Here is a 16,167-nt window from a genome sequence, read left to right as displayed (position 1 = left end):
GAAACTATTTCGACAAACGCGGGCGACACTATTTGGACAAACGTATGAGACACTATTTCGACAAACGTAGGGGACACTATTTCGACAAACGTGGGCGACACTATTTCGACTAACGTGGGCGACATTATTTCGTCAACCGTGGAGGACACTTTCGACCAAAGTGGGCGATACTGTTTCGACAAACGTGGGCGAAACTATATGGACAAACGTATCAGTCACGATTTCGACAAACGTTAGCGACACTATTTCGACAAACGTGGGGGACACTTTCGACAATGGTGGGCGACACTATTTCGACAAATGTTGGCGACACTATTTCAACCAACATGGGTAATACTATTTCGACAAACGTGGGCGACACTATTTCGGCAAACGTTAGCGACACTATTTCGACCAACGTGGGCGATACTATTTCGACAAACGCGGGCGACACTATTTGGACAATCGTATGAGACACTATTTCGACAAACGTAGGCGACACTATTTCGACAACTTTGGGCGACACTATTTCGACAAACGTGGGTGATAGTATTTCGACAAACGTGGGCAACACTACTTCGATGAATGTTGGCGACACTATTTCGACAAACATGGGCGATACTATTTCGAAATACGTGGGCGACACTATTTTGACAAACTTATGAGTCACTATTTCGACAAAAGTGGGCGACACTATTTCGACAAACGTATGAGACACTATTTCGACAAACGTGGGCGACACTATTTTGACACCTTTGGGAAACACTATTTCGTCAAACGTGGGCGATAGTATTTCGACAAACGTAAGGGACACTTTGGCCAAACGTGGGCGACACTATTTCGACAAATGTTGGCGACACTATTTCGACCGACATGGGTAATACTATTTCGACAAACGTGGAGGACTCTATATCGACAAACGTTTAAGACAATATTTCGACAAACGTGGGCGACACTATTTTGACCAGCGTGGACGATACTATTTTGACAAACGCGGGCGACACTATTTGGACAAACGTATGAGACACTATTCGACAAACGTAGGGGACACTATTTCGACAAACGTGGGCGACACTATTTCGACTAACGTGGGCGACATTATTTTGTCAACCGTGGAGGACACTTTCGAACAAAGTGGGCGATACTGTTTCGACAAACGTGGGCGAAACTATATGGACAAACGTATCAGTCATGATTTCGACAAACGTTAGCGACACTATTTCGACAAACGTGGGGGACGCTTTCGACAATGGTGGACGACACTATTTCGACAAACGTGGGCGACACTATTTCGGCAAACGTTAGCGACACTATTTCAACCAACGTGGGCGATACTATTTCGACAAACGCGGGCGACACTATTTGGACAAACGTATGAGACACTATTTCGACAAACGTAGGCGACACTATTTCGACAACTTTGGGCGACACTATTTCGACAAATGTGGGTGATAGTATTTTGACAAACGTGGGGGACACTTTCGACAAACGTGGGCAACACTACTTCGATGAATGTTGGCGACACTATTTCGACCAACATGGGCGATACTATTTCGAAAAACGTGGGCGACACTATTTGGACAAACGTATGAGTCACTATTTCGACAAAAGTGGGCGACACTATTTCGACAAACGTATGAGACACTATTTCGACAAACGTGGGCGACACTATTTCGACACCTTTGGGAAACACTATTTCGACAAACGTGGGCGATAGTATTTCGACAAACTTAAGGGACACTTTGGCCAAACGTGGGCGACACTATTTCGACAAATGTTGACGACACTATTTCGACCGACATGGGTAATACTATTTCGACAAACGTGGAGGACTCTATATCGACAAACGTTTAAGACAATATTTCGACAAACGTGGGCGACACTATTTTGACCAGCGTGGACGATACCATTTCGACAAACAGGGGCGACACTATTTGGACAAACGTATGAGACACTATTTCGACAAACGTAGGGGACACTATTTCGACAAACGTGGGCGACACTATTTCGACTAACGTGGGCGACATTATTTCGTCAACCGTGGAGGACACTTTCGACCAAAGTGGGCGATACTGTTTCGACAAACGTGGGCGAAACTATATGGACAAACGTATCAGTCACGATTTCGACAAATTTAGCGACACTATTTCGACAAACGTGGGGGACACTTTCGACAATGGTGGGCGACACTATTTCGACAAATGTTGGCGACACTATTTCGACCAACATGGGTAATACTATTTCGTCAAACGTGGGCGACACTATTTCGGCAAACGTTAGCGACACTATTTCGACCAACGTGGGCGATACTATTTCGACAAACGCGGGCGACACTATTTGGACAATCGTATGAGACACTATTTCGACAAACGTAGGCGACACTATTTCGACAACTTTGGGCGACACTATTTCGACAAACGTGGGTGATAGTATTTCGACAAACATGGGGGACACTTTCGACAAACGTGGGCAACACTACTTCGATGAATGTTGGCGACACTATTTCGACAAACATGGGCGATACTATTTCGAAATACGTGGGCGACACTATTTGGACAAACGTATGAGTCACTATTTCGACAAAAGTGGGCGACACTATTTCGACAAACGTATGAGACACTATTTCGACAAACGTGGGCGACACTATTTCGACACCTTTGGGAAACACTATTTCGACAAACGTGGGCGATAGTTTTTCGACAAACGTAAGGGACACTTTGGACAAACGTGGGCGACACTATTTCGACAAATGTTGGCGACACTATTTCGACCGACATGGGTAATACTATTTCGACAAACGTGGAGGACTCTATATCGACAAACGTTTAAGACAATATTTCGACAAACGTGGGCGACACTATTTCAATTGACGTGTAGGCCACTATTTTGACCAACGTATGAGACACTATTTCGACAAACGTAGGCGACACTATTTCGAAAAACGTGGGGTCCACTATTTCGATAAACGTGGGCGACACTATTTTGGGTGACTTGGAGGACACTATTTCAACATGAAATTAAAAGTCAAATTACAAACAAAGATAAAAACATTAATGAACTAAAGCATGTAACAAAAAAAGTGGAGAATTCCTTAACAAATTTAACACCTTCAAGCAGTAATCAATCGTTCTTGACTTATAAAGCGGAAACAAAGCAACTTCCCATAGTGGAAAATAACATTTCTTTACATCAACTAGCAGAACTCGTAATGCCGCAGGAAAACAAACCTAAAGTACTCATTTTTGGAGATGAGGATGGAAGAAAAATGAGACGAAATATTGAAAAAAATTCAAAAACAATAGAATGCCGGAGTTATATTTATCCCGGTGCCACTGTAGACAAATTTAGTTCAACAATATTACAGTCATGTGAAATCCTTACAAAAAAAGATTTCGTCATCATTTTTACTGGGACAAATGAAAAATCACCGAAAAATATAATTAGTCACTTGTACTACATTGTAAATAATCTTCACCGCACCAATGTTATAGTGCACTCGGTACCTAAAAATAATCATTTGAATGTTTCCAAACTCAACCACGAAATAAGGTCTCACGCTGCTCTATTCAAAAATCATTTTCAATTCATCGGACCAATTTTCCACGACCGAATGAATAAATATGATATCTCGAAATCGATGAGTTTGGCAAGAATAAACATAATTGAAATAATTAAGAATAACCACCGGAAAATGTTATATAATATCGAGAAGGAAATAAACAAACATGAACCCAAATCTACCTACACGCAAACTCCAAAAAACTGGATCCCGATAATGCCGGAAAAATCACCAATTTAATGGACGAAATGAAATCTTATAATAATAAAAAAAAACGAAATAGTCAATCGACGACCACCAGTCATATCGAAACTTACTATTTACAAACAAAAAAACTACATACACGGGTAGATGACGTAACTCTCTACAAACAGTTGGGAACAAACAAAAACCAAACTTCAATCTCATTCCTATATCTAAATATTAGAAGCCTGAAAGGAAAAGTCGACGAGATCCTGTGCTTGTTGAAAACCATTAACTACAAAATCAACATCATACTTTTAACAGAAACTTGGCTCAAAGAAACGGACGTACCATACATCAATATTGAAGGCTACAAACACCAGGCATCCTGCCGACCTGAGGGCATCGGTGGTGGAGTATCCATATTTATTGAAGAAAACTTAGAATATAATTTAATCGACAATATAGTAGATCCAGACAATAATTTCCTCTGAATACAATTAAACAAACTAAACTTAAACATTGGAGTGATATATAAAAAACCAAACACCAATTTCCAAGATTTTATAGATAAGTTAAACACACAGCTGAAAACTCACAAAAGGTACATAATACTAGGGGACTTTAATATCAACTTACTTGACTCCACAAACACACACACTTGTAAATACACAGAAATCATCAAGTCAAACAATTTCAATATAATAAACAAAATAAACAAAAAACATGCGACACGTATCACAGAAAGCACCAACACCATTATCGATCACATCATCTCAGACATAAATCTTTCATATTCTATAACAAACTGTGACACTTCAATATCTGATCACAACCTACTGATTCTTGACATACTGCACACCTACACCAAAAAGAATTCACAAAATCCCTCCTATAAATATACGAAAATTGACTGTGATAAACTAGAGGAGGATATTCGACAAAACCCCTTTTCTATAAATAATAACGAGGACTCGGAACTGAACTACAATAACTTTGTAAACTATCTAATAAACAAAATTACTTTTTACAGTTCAACAATAATAAAAACAAATAAAACCTGTCTTCCTGGTTGGATAACAAAAGACTTATTAAAAATGATTAATAAAAGAAATAAACTACACTTAAAAATAAAAAAAGAACCCTGTAACCTATTACTGAAAACAGAATTTACTTAAATACGTAACCAAATAACTATACAAAAACAAAACTCTAAAAAACAACACTATAGCAGACTATTTAAAAAATGTGAAAAAAATACCAAAAAAACTTGAAACCTAATTAACAACATCGTCAAGAATCAAACAAACACGCAAAGCAAAACATGTAAAAAACTAAAGAGAGATAATGAAATTATCACAGAAGAGATCAAGATATGCGAATGCTTTAATAATTACTTTTGTAATGTTGGCACCTCTTTAGCTGGTAATATAATTAACAAATACACCCATGAACTGGATGAAAAAATTACATTAAAGTATGAAAGTACGGAGTCAATATACCTACAACCCGCAACTGAACCCGAAATACTAGCCATTATAAAATCCCTAAAATCAAATGCGAGTGCTGGTCATGACCAATTAAAATGTGTAACAGTACAAAAACTTGCCCCGCTATTAACACCTATACTAACTAAACTGATTAACCTGAGCCTAAAAGAAGGTCAATTTCCGAACAGTTGTAAAATCGCAAGGGTTATCCCAATATATAAAGGGAGCTCGAAAACTCAAACATCAAACTACAGGCCTATTTCTGTCCTACCAATTCTATCAAAAATATACGAAAGAGTAATATACGATAGGCTAAATAACTTTCTGAAAAAAAATCATTTCTATATGCCAAACAATACGGTTTCAGAAAAAAGTCTAACACGCTTTCTGCAACTAATGATCTTATAAATAAACTTAGAGCTAGCATAGATAATAGAAACTATGTCATAGCAATTCTTGTAGACCATCAAAAAGCTTTTGACACCGTAAGTCATGAAATACTGATTAAAAAAATAGAAAAAACAGGACTGGTCCAGCTATCAAATTAATTAAATCATATCTATCAAACAGAAAACAATATGTTAGCATAGAAGATAATAACAGTCAGTTAGAGAGTATAAACTATGGAGTTCCGCAAGGATCTATACTGGAGCCCCTCCTATTCCAAATATATATAAATGACATCTGCCAGTTGAAACTACATGGTGAAATATTTCTATGCGCAGATGACACTGCAATATTTTAATAGAATAGAATAGAAGCTCTATTAGAACAATCTCAAGAGGATCTTAATATTCTAAACAGTTGGCTAATAAAAAATATATTAACAATAAATATTAATAAAACCGGCTACATGATCCTAAGCTCACCTAAAATAATAATACCGTCGCATAAACCTCTACAAATAGAAGAAAGGGACTTGCTTATTCTAGACAGCGAAAAATACCTTGGCTTACATATTGATAAACATCTGACATTTAAACAACACGTAGAAAAATTAAAAGCAAAAATCATCCCATTAATTGGTGTATTTGGTAGAATTGCCCATCTCCTACCAACGGTGGTAAAAAAGGGCTTATATTTTAGTTTAATCCAGTCCCATCTAAATTATTTAATAGAAATATGGGGAAACACATACATTACATACCTAAATGATTTACAAACAATACAGAACAAAGTTATTAAAAAACTCTTCAATTATAACCCGGACACTCCCACAAAAAACTGTATCAGGAAATGAAACTTTTGAAAATAAGAAAATTGTACGAATACAACATATGCCTCCTAATCTACAAAATCCAAAATGGACTTATACACACAAACACAACATTTAAACAAACGTCACAAGTACACGAACATTATACTAGGCAACATAACAAATTGTGCACACATGCTGTAAGGACTGAAAGTGGCAAAAGAGGCATTGGCCACGAGGGTGTACAAATATACAATCTCCTTCCAGATAAACTTAAAAAGGAGAGTATAAATGTATTTTAAAAAAAACTTTTTAATCTTAAGTTATTAGAACAATATTAGAATACTATTTATTCAATGTTATATATTTAAGTTAAGAAAGTGACATGTTAATTTCTTTTAACTTAATAAATAAATAAATAAATAAAAATAAATTTCGTCAAACAAGGGCCACAATATTTTGCCCAACATCGGCGATACTATTTCGACAAACGTGGGCGACACTATTTGGCAAACATATGATTCACTATTTCGACAAACGTTAGCGACACTATTTGGACAAGCGTAGAGGTCAGTATTTCGACAAACGTGGGCGACACTATTTCGACAAACGTGGGCGATACTATTTCGACAAACGTGGGCGACACTATTTCGAAAAACGTATGAGACACTATTTTGATAAACGTGGGCGACACTACTTCGACAAATTTGGGGGACACTTTTTCGTAAACGTGGGCGAGAGTATTTCGACAAACGTGGGGGACACTTTCGACGATCGTGGGCGACACTATTTCAACAAATGTTGGCGACACTATTTCGACAAACATGAGCGATACTATTTCGACAAACGTGGGCGACACTATTTGTACAAACTTTTGAGACACTATTTCGACAAACGTGGGCGACAATATTTCGACAAACGTGGGCGATAGTATTTCGACAAATGTGGGTGACAGTATTTCAACAGACGTGGGGAACACCATTTCGACAACCGACGAAATACTATTTTGACAAACGTGGGCGACACTCTTTCAATAGACGTGAGGGACACTATTTCGACAAAAGTAGGTGACACTATTTCGAAAAAACGTGTGGGACACTATTTCGATTAACGTGGGCGACATTATTTCGACAAACGTTGGCCACTCTATTTGGACAAACGTATGAGTCACTATTTTGACAAAGATTAGCGACACTATTGCGACATACGTGGGCGACACTATTTCGGCCAACATGGGCGATACTATTTCGACAAACGTGGGCGACACTATTTCGACCAACATGGGCGATACTATTTCGACAAACGTGGGCGACACTATATGGACAAACGTATGAGACACTATTTTGATAAACGTGGGCGACACTACTTCGACAAACTTGGGCGACACTATTTCGACAAACGTGGGCGATAGTATTTCGACAAACGTGGGGGACACTTTCGACGAACGTGGGCGACACTATTTCAACAAATGTTGGCGACACTATTTCGACCAACATGATAGATACTATTTCGACAAACGTGGGCGACACTATTTGGACAAACGTTTGAGACACTATTTCGACAAACGTGGGCGACACTATTTCGACAAACGTGGGCGATAGTATTTCGACAAATGTGGGTGACTTTATTTCAACCGACGTGGGGGACACTATTTCGACAAACGTATGAGATACTATTTTGACAAACGTGGGCGACAGTATTTCGACAAACGTGGGGGACACTTTCGACGAACGTGGGCGACACTATTTCAACAAATGTTGGCGACACTATTTCGACCAACATGAGCGATACTATTTCGACAAACGTGGGCGACACTATTTGGACAAACGTTTGAGACACTATTTCGACAAACGTGGGCGACACTATTTCGACAAACGTGGGCGATAGTATTTCGACAAATGTGGGTGACTTTATTTCAACCGACGTGGGGGACACTATTTCGACAAACGTATGAGATACTATTTTGACAAACGTGGGCGACACTATTTCAATAGACGTGAGGGACACTATTTCGACAAACGTATGAGACACTATTTTGACAAAAGTGGGCGACACTATTTCGTAAAACGTGGGGGACACTATTTCGATTAACGTGGGCGACATTATTTCGACAAACGTTGGCCACTCTATTTGGACAAACGTATGAGTCACTATTTTTTCAAAGGTTAGCGACACTATTTTGACATACGTTGGCGACACTATTTCGGCCAACATGGGCGATACTATTTCGATTAACGTGGGCGACATTATTTCGACAAACGTTGGCCACTCTATTTGGACAAACGTATGAGTCACTATTTTGTCAAAGGTTAGCGACACTATTTTGACATACGTTGGCGACACTATTTCGGCCAACATGGGCGATACTATTTCGACTAACGTGGGCGCCACTATTTCGACCAACATGGGCGATACTATTTCGACAAATGTGGGCGACACTATATGGAATAACGTATGAGTCACTATTTCGACAAACATTAGCAACACTATTTGGACAAACGTGGACGATACTATTTCGACAAACGTGGGCGACATTATTTCGACAAACGTGGGGGACATTTTCCACAAACGTGGGCAACACTATTTCGACAAATGTTGGCGACACTATTTCGACCAGCGTGGGCGATACTATTTCGACAAAAGTGGGCGACACTATTTATAAGAAGGCGATAATAACATACCTCAATCACAATAATCAATGTTAGGCATGATAATATTAATATTTTACTACATCTTAACTATTTACTCTAGATATATTACAGTGTCAGCTATCATAATATTTATTATATCATTAAAAATTATTATTTATTATCCAAAAGTATCATAAAATCGCTGACAGCCCTGAATTATTAAAGACAAATTGCGATACTTGCCCAGCTATTCCAAGTAGAATTAATTTTGAAGGTAACAATAAACTCAGTTTTAATTACTGTATTATAATATTTTGCTAGATTATACACGTTAATAAGTCATTTTTTTATACATGTTAATATTCTGTTCAAATAAAATATTCTCTGTTATTATAATATTCTTATGTTAATATAATTTATTTTATATTAATTACTATCCATTATCATAAATACCTCATACCGATTTATGTCAAGTCTTATACAAAACTAGTATGCATTCAACTATAGGGTATTTCCAATAACAGGTGTTATTTTGAATAGCCCGCTATTTCGGTAGATGTTACTTTTGAAGCTGTCATTTTTAATTAATACACATAATAAAATAAAAGAGATGATAAAAAAGTGATAAGTGATAAGAAGTAATGTGTAGTTTTTGGCAAGTGTGTGTTTATGTATATTAAATAAATATAAATGTAAATTATATACATAAATAATCCTCTTATTGGAAAACCCACTACTACACTAGCAGATATTTGTTGTTCTGTAATTTATTACTAATATTCTTCCGTGTACCACACCGTATGCTTATAATTCGATGTATCAATCTACTGTAAAAGCCATTTTATGGCGTTTAAACATATAAATAAATAAAAACTGTAATAGCACTACTTCCCATCTCAAACGCAATATAAATTTCTCAACGGAGATGAGTAGAATTGTTGAAAAAAAAAGTTTGCAAACATCTATGAACGATGTATCTTTGTAAAATCAATTATGAATAAATAAATAAATATCGTAGCATTTCTAAAGAACAACTTCTTTAAAGTACAATGGACCTCTTTGCAAATCTACATATTAAAATAATTCTTAAAATAGTGACTGTAAAAATTTGGTTCGAAGTCTCTCGTAGAGAGAAGATGGCGGGTCTACGAATATGTGATGACCGTATGAAAGACGTGGCACCCCCGTCACGTAGTTCTCGGTACTTTTTATTTTTCATTTTGTCAGTTGGTGATTGTTTGCCGTCTGCAGTAAATATATTATTTATATTTATCTTGTGAACAAGCCGAGAATTTTGATTCACACAATGCACATATTTTTATTTACTTATTTCATGAGTCACGTTTGTGATGTAGAAAATATTTCGGGTTTTGTACATTTTAGAATTCAGCGCATAGCTTTCACTATAATGCACATTATGATTTGTGGATTGGAACGTTTTTCGAATGGATTTTCATTTAACCTACTGAATGGCGTTTTATAGTATTTTGGAGTATATTATAATTTAAAATTTTACTTTAAAATACAATGGAATTACAAATGGAAAATATTTTTAAACAATCACATATTTTTAACCCTTAAGTTCTACACTTAATTTTGCCAAAGGTCTAATCTAAACTGGGTCCATACTATGAGATTACCCGAGATTTTTGTGGTAATATACGTGCATAAGAAAATATATTTTTAATTCTTTTGTTATCAATATTTATGCACCGGTTTTTGTTATAAATAGGAATCGAAAAAAACAAGTTCTTCGGACCATTTAATTATTTAGCATTTAAAAAAAACCCGCAGTGGGCCCCACATTAATCACCATACAAATAAAACATCTTTGGTAATCAACTTTTACGTACAGAAAATCAACAGCAGTTTCTAATTTAGACTAAAAAGCATATAAAATTTTCGACATTAAACAAACTCCTATATTTTTTTGAAAATAATGCTTACTGCGCGATCACATACATTATAACTGAGGGATTACACAAAAAACCGCTGTAAGATGCGCATATTATGCTTTGTAACTTATCAATATTATTTACAAATTTCCACCAGACGCTCAGGTAAATTTGTTGAAGGTTTGTTGAAAATTTTCAAATGTTTTCATTCTGTACAATCAATTTTAGGTACGATTATCAGTAAAAGCTATTGGCTAACCCTTAACAATCATCAAGATAACAAATTTTCTCAAAAGGTTAACATTAATTAGTCAATAATAATAATTAATGAACACACTGCTTATCCAAAGTATGATATACCTACTTAAATTTATTTGAGAAATAAATAAAAAACTTTGCAATTTTTACCACACGAATACTACGATGGATCCGTACGGACCCGACTAGTTAAATATCTGAAAAACTAAGACAAGGATCGTCTTGCACAGAGAAGTAAAGAGGGTACCGGGGGCAGCGGGGATTTGGCACGCACAACCGTAGCTGGATAATGTTTTTTTCTGTCCGGTCTGCACGGACCCAGTGAAGTACTATGGTTGAAAACATTTTTTTATTGCCTAATAATCTCCTAAATTTATTTTCACACTAACCTAAGATTTGGCGTTAATTAGGCATATTGTTTGCTCCTTGATTATATTGCTTTACTTTTTAATTATATTTGTTGGATATTAAAGATAATATTATAATATCACAATTATTTTTTGCCAATCGCTTCCTTCATATTATTTTTCACCAATTGCTTATAATGTATGTTTATTTTAAACGACCTTATTTTCAGTAATCTTTGTATCCTGATGAAGAAACCTTTATAAAAGTTGAATACAATGTCCATGTGAAATGATTCTAGTAAACAAGCAACACTTTCCTCTTACTGTGATGGTAGTGTGATATTTTCAAATATTGTCAGGTTATTGGTAGACAGGAAAATGTTTGTCATTAAAAGAAAAACATATATCCGTCACGGGACGCCTGGTAGATGTGAAACATCAAAATTGATTTTCGCTGAAGGAAGATAAAATGAAAATAAAGAAGTCTTCATATTTTTGATGACAAAACAATCGAATAATTTTACTTAAAATATTCAAAAAGAAATAGATAACAAATTAAAAATTCACTATCGTTTAGAATAGATACATTGCCAATTTTGGTTAGAACAGAAGCAAATTTACCGCACAGAGGTTTGGCGGCCGGACGTCGTTCTTTGCAAGAGCGTAGTCCCGCCTTGCTACACAAGAGTCAGTTTTACCCTCCTAGGCGCTCCAAAAGATGTTTAAAAAAATTTAAAAAGGCTGTAGTGAAAATGCTTTGTTTTTCTAAATTATTTCCCTTCTTTAGCCTTCTGACATTTGGTAATTATCGATCTCTCAAAAATGTGTACCGTACTGTCAATAATCCGACACGGTATGAATCTAAAAATATATCAGCCCATTCCATAATCAGACAAACAATGTTTCCTTTTCAAAACCAACAAGATGAAAAGAAAATAAACAAAATGTTAAGAGAAAATAATAATTCTGCGAGCCTTTTATACAATTCTCTGTGTACAAAACAAAACAAGCTTCAATACACAGCAGAGCTGTCATACAAAGCAAAATATGAAATCGGTGAAATGCCATAAATCAAACCCTCGCCGTTGTGTCCAGGTAGCTACCCTTGTAACTCCTGGCCACTGAATACAATATAACTAGAACCTGAAAGTAATCAATAATGATTTATACTAGAAAATACCGGTTCGATAAAAAAAAACTGGCATCACAAGTCAAGAAGCCTCAAGAGAAACTACCGAATCCGGTCTTCGCGTAATAGTGGATTAAGTTTCAAAAACATATTAGTAAGCAATAATGCCTGTAATTGTATAGATCAATGTCTGAATGATGTCTTCAACAACAATTTTTTTTTTTTTTTTATGTTTGCACCGAAAATTACCATTTATTTTCAAATTGGAAGGCGGGTTTGGGTACCGTCGCCTATGGAACCATATACTCGATACAAAAAACCTCTGCCGTATTTCATAGAGACCAGCCATAGTTTCAACAAAGAAAAAACTAAAAATAATCTTTTAAACGTTAATACATATTTAAATTTATGCGCTTTAGAAACCTTAGAAATTAACAACAAAAAAATATTATGTAGTAAACAAAAAAATATCACCCTGTAAGGTCACCTCTATTGACAATGTTTCACTGTTTTGTTGGCTTCTAACACATTTCTCGCCCCCCTCCCCCAACCCCTAATCCCCCATCCCACTACCCTCACCGCGGTTGTGTCGAAACCAGTAGTAAAATAAAAAAATTAAAATAGCAAATATATTTAAAAAATAAAAATATTTAAAATCCAAAATTTCTAGGAATTTTCACATAGTTAATAGTTAAAAAAATAATAAATTATATTTGTTGCCGGTCGAAAATCTTGTGCCGTCACTGGACATCACAGACATCACATTCAAATTATGTAATTATTAACTAAAATTATTATAATTATTATTATTATATTAATTATTAAATTAAAATTTTATGTTCCAATATGCACACTTCGAATAATTTATTTATCACTAGCTGAATCTATCATAAGGTATGGAATTACAGCTTGGGGATTTTCCTCTAAAACAAATATAAATCATGTTCAAGCAGTTCAAAATTCTCTTGTTAAATTATTAGCTCATAAAAGTTTATATGAACAAAGGCATAATGTTCCACACCTTTATCAAAATCTGAAAATCCTCTCGGTAAGAGCAATTATGTGGTATAAAATAATTTTTCAGCACATAAATAGCCCTATGTACATAAATAGACTGGAACACACTTACAATACTCGATTTACATTAAATGAAGGACTAATCGTACCAAAGCATGTAAACAAATATGGAAAAAGAACGCTAGACTACATGATACCAAATTGTTTAAATATGTTACCTGCAGAAATCAAAAAATGTACAAATATAAAAAGAAATTTTTTGTTGAAAAATTGGCTAGCTGAAAGAAATAGTTTGTACTAGACTCTAATACAAACTATTTCTAACTGCATACGCTTTAATTGTTTTTTGTTTTTATTTTTATTGTATTACACCTCTCATGATATGAATGTATACATTTGATATAATCTGTTTAAGTTAAAAGCACCCAATGACAAACTACTTTAAAGTAGTTTATTGGGACTTTTTGATTTTAATAAAATAAAAAAAAAAGAAAAAAAAAAAAAAAAACTGAATTGTTTATCGTGTGACGTCATGAGATATATTTTCAAACGTGATAACTCAAGTTCACTTTCAAAGATCAAGACTAAGGACGGGTTGTTTCGGAGAATTTGAACAATTCATCAAATTTCAACGTTCATTTTCGGGTTCTGTGAAAGATTTATTCAAGTTCTGTTATTATATCATTGTAGACTAGTTGCTTGACAAAACTGAAATAAAAACAGAACTTGAAAAAATCTTTCACAGAACTTGAAAATGAACGTTGAAATTTGATGAATTGTTCAGATTCTCCGAAACAACCCGTCCTAAGAAAACAAGAAAACTAATTCCACTGTCGTTAAAAGCTGCGTTTTCTTGGTCTATAATAATTCACGTTTTAATCTTTTTACCTCTCCAGCAGGACTCTTTTGATACGTGAAGGATGAATTCAAACATCCGTCACTCTTGGAAACACTGATCGGCAGATTCCTACCTAACGCTCATTCGTTTTCCTTCCCATATCTTCCTCTCTTTCCTCTCCTTCCTCTCCTTCTTTTCCTTCCTCCCCTTCCTCTCTTTCCTCTCTTTCCTCTTGAATCTCGTAATATCCCTGGTGAAAGACCACCACTCAGAATCAAAACTTGCTTGAAATGGCTTTAAACTTGTCCAGTGACTAGATCGGAATATCTATGTACTTTTAAATCTTCCCCTTTCCCATCTATTTTCCTCGTACTCCTTTCAATCGTTCTCAATATCACACCTTAAAAACGAACAAAAGTAAGGGAAAATTTAGTTTACCTCGGGCACCCTGACACGCCCACAATACACTCAATTTATTTTATTTGTTCAGCGCTACCTACCTTTGTTCTGCTACCCCTGGCTGACACATGTCGACAGGGGAGGACTTCTGTTGTTAACCTTCGTACTGTTTCACCCCCGAAATAGTGATATTATCTGTGAACAGTGTGAACAGAGAAACTATTTGAATAGTTTTATATTCGCAATACATTTAAACTAGGCCAATTTGTTTTTTCATTGAAATGCAACACTTAAAAACCAAGAATGGCTATTCTAAAACATGTGGATATTCAGATAGAACGCTAAGATGTTGCAAGCGTAGTGGATAAAATTAAGAAAGGGATGCCTTTCTATTATTAACTCCGCACAGGAGATATTAGCTTTGGAAATACTGTGTGGAGGGTATTTTTGGGGAATTGAAGGAGTGAAGTGTGTGTGCTAAAGGGATCAATGACGCTAGTTCGTTGGGGCATATTTTTTTGAAGTAATTGTTGAACGAGGACATCATTCCCACCTTACGCCTATGCTATAAAGCAATCAATTTGATGCAACGCTTATGATTGATTATAATGATATGATTCGTGCATGCAAAATGTATGCACAAGTAAAAATGTATGTCTGGACAATACACGACACAAAAGTGAACGGTACAAGAAGTCAAGGATGCTCGAGGAAGATATATCAAGTGAATCAAATTCTTATGTCGGACTATGTGACGAGTAAGAATACCATAATATTATAATACATATGAGACGATGCTTGAATGTAAATAAAGCAAGGAATGTGTACCATTGTTTAAAGAAAGATCGAAATGCCTAGGCGAATGAGGGCACGAGAAGTAAGAAGACAGGGTATTTGAATTAAATATCAGGTTGTGGAGTGAAGAATGGCGAATGAAATTAAACGAGGTGTCTTTTACACTAGGGGCGGCTTGCATCAACTATCGCAGATTTTATCTTAAATTGTATTTAACAAAACGAATTTAAGACCCTAAATACATTTAACTTAAATGTGTTGAGTTGCGTCCTACACCACGTAGTTGGGTAGCAATTTTAGTTAAACGTCATTAACGCGTCGGTAAAACAGGTACCGCGTAGTTACCGCCATTGACGCGTCGATAAAACAGCTACGATGTTTCCTTTTACTTGAAATGTCAAAATATTTTGTGGTTGTGTGGTGGTTGCATAGTGTGTTAATTTATTTCAATCC

Source organism: Hesperophylax consimilis, chromosome 22 (assembly GCF_061612785.1).
Source record: "Hesperophylax consimilis isolate HC1 chromosome 22, BYU_Hcon_1.0, whole genome shotgun sequence".
NCBI classification, from domain to species: domain Eukaryota; kingdom Metazoa; phylum Arthropoda; class Insecta; order Trichoptera; family Limnephilidae; genus Hesperophylax; species Hesperophylax consimilis.
Note: the sequence above shows the minus strand (reverse complement) of the source record.